Source organism: Triticum dicoccoides, chromosome 7B (assembly GCF_002162155.2).
Source record: "Triticum dicoccoides isolate Atlit2015 ecotype Zavitan chromosome 7B, WEW_v2.0, whole genome shotgun sequence".
NCBI lineage: Eukaryota > Viridiplantae > Streptophyta > Magnoliopsida > Poales > Poaceae > Triticum > Triticum dicoccoides.
The window spans coordinates 144,018,902-144,021,960 of NC_041393.1; positions in this window are offsets into that span (position 1 = coordinate 144,018,902).

Below are 3,059 nucleotides of genomic sequence, written 5' to 3' on the forward strand. Positions count from 1 at the left end.
TGCTAAACTACGACTAGCTGGTTGTGCTTCCTCCATAGGAATAGGCGTACTAACTGGTGGAGTTAGGGTTCGCCGTGGTAGTACTGGCCCTTTGGGCACTGGAGCTGCCTTACTAACTGCTCTTGTTTGGGAGCTCTGTGGTGGAGATGATGCTGTGTCAACAGGAACTGGGTTACTATCTGCTGGGGTTAGGGTTAGATTGGGTGAAGCTGGTTCTCTGTCCATCGCAGTAGGGGTACAATCTGCGAGAGTTTGGGTTATGTGTGGTAGGGCTGGTTCTTGTGCATGTACAACCGGGGTGCTATGTCCACCAAGAGGTAGCACTGTTTTATTTGAAGACTGTGTTTTTAGTCCGATGGATACTAGCATCACCCGCTCCAATTCAAATGGTTGATAAACAGGAAACATAGTTGAATGTACAGACATTGTATGAGAGACAGATGCAATAGATAGTGTGGAAAAAAAGGCATGAAATAGTTGACATGTATATTATTTAATTAAAATGGATAGCATGACATAATTTCACATATATGATGTCTATCTAAACTGGATAGCATAGCATAACATAATTCAAAGATATGATGAATAAGTAAACATGATCGCATGACATAATTCACCTAATGGTATCTAAGTAATCAGGATCGCATCATTTAATTCACATATGTGATTTATATGCTAAACAGAGGGCATTCGATCTGATGTCTGAACTAAGAACATGGTGTTGAATATTGTGTATATGATGTCTAAACTATGCAATGCAAGACACCATATGCATGCTATGAGCAGTATAACCATGCCAAGTTTGAGCATACGCCTCGGTGGGGGAATAGGACTGGTCATCTGTCTCCGAATCCATCTCCGAGGAGCTATCGAGACCCAACAAGAGATTTGCTTCGACAGGTAGCACTGTCTGCTCTGAAGGCCTTGTTTTCACTCCAGATTTTTCCATCTCCCACCCAAATGGCTGATTCACAGGAAGAGTAATTTAATGCACAAACATTGTCGACAAATGGAAATGTAATGAAGAAAAGAATGGGCAAGATATCATTCAAATATATGATGCCTGGTTAAACAGGACGGCATTGCACATTTCACATATATTATGGCTGGCTAAAAGACATGAGACTGCATAATTCCCATATATGATATAGAAACTAAACAGGTGGCATTACAGAACATGTCTAAACTAAGCAGATGACATATATGATGTCAAAAGTAGGCACTACAAGGCAACATATGCATTATATGACTAACATCATCATGCCAAGGTAGAGCAAACACCTTGGGGGGTAAATAGGAGTGGTCAGCGACATCTGAATCCGCCTCAGAACAGATATCTTCCTCTGGATTACAATCTGGAGAGGGTGGGGATGGTTTGCCATTGAACCCACCATGGAGCAATTTCTGCATGACATTGTATTGCCGCGCAAAACTCTTCTCTTTTTATCTACATGTTCAGCATGACTGTGTACAATATCTGACATGCATACGAAAAAATATGGTGAGATTATGTAAGGAGAGCATGTAGAAATTTAGAGTGATGGTAACAACCAGTGGATGGATCCAAAAATAATGATAGCAGGCTGATGATTTCTTTAAATTAATAAAAAGACAGATGATGATTGCTTTACTATTTGTTTCCCACCCAAGATGAACAACATAGGCATACCCTAGGTGAACCAGATATTAGACAGACATACTATTCATTGCTGCCTCGATATGTGCCTCACAACTAATTTAGAACTCAAGTTTGAACATTAATTTGGACCTGACTTGGGAGTCCAAGAGCTGAACAGGACGATAAAGTAGCAAGTAAGTTTAAGCAATGCATAACATAAGCAGAAACAAAAGAGTGCAACCTCTCTTGTGGATCCATGTACTCCTCAGTTCATCTGCTGAGTCGATGATGGTGATGCCGTTGTGGTGGGTGCCGGTGGCAGGGAAGGAGATATGAGGCGGCGAAAGACGGTCAGGAGTCATGATGTCTGGTTTGGTGGATGCTTATGTCGATGGAGCAGCTCAGGTGAGGTGGACGACGTCGCGGCAGGAGTAGGACAAACCACACAAAGTACCCTTCGACATGTACCTGTAACTGAAGTAATTCTGTAAGGGCTCATTTGGCTTGCATGATTCTTAAAACGCAGGGATAGGAAAAACACCAGAATATAATAGGAAAATGCACATGGTAAACAGAGCATTTGTAAACACGGGATTTCTGTCAACTTGGGTGTTTGGTTTATAGGAATTGGAAGAGCAGAGGAATGCAAAGAAACATGGCCAAAATAAAGTGAAACCATATGAAAGCGTGTACAGTTAGAATGTTATTCTGGCACTAATGCACTTGGTCTTGTTTTCATGCATAGGATTTTGAAAAGTAGGTCTAGGTGGATGTTTTGCTTCATTCCTTTCAACAAAATGCATGAATAATTGGGTTGGTCGCTGAAGCAGTTGAGGCAGAGGTGGCTGTCAGAGGTGTGGAGGAAGATCTGAGGAATCTGTAGACGGCGTCCAGGGCACTGCTCTGTTGTGATGGATCATTCTGTCGTTGGAGCTACTCTGGTGAGCCGTAAGACGTCAAGGCTGAAGCAGCACAAGACAGACATCGTTAATCTCAAGTGGGATTCTAATAGCATCTCCAATAGATGATGTAAAATGGATGTAAAATTTACATCACCAAAAACCACCTGACTACAACAGATGAGGTAAAAACTGTTGACTCTGAACTTAACTGTCGAAACTGAAATTTACTGTGGAATCTGAATGCTACTGTCGAAACTGAACGCAATGGTAGCAGAGAGGCACTTGACATGTAGTTTAGGGAGGGCCTGCAGTTCATCTTCAACCTGCACCCCCCTGAGCCGCCAGCCACCACCGGCCGAACCGCCGACCCTAGCGCCACCTCGCCGCCTCGAAACAACTCCCCACCATCGCCCCGGCCAGCCCTCTAGCCCCCCCGCCCCCACCCTGAACCCTAAGATAGATAGTGGGGTACCTCTCCGGCGAGCCCCCGTCCCCGCTGCGGGTGGTTCTTCCTTAACTCAGACGAGCCCCGCCCCCCA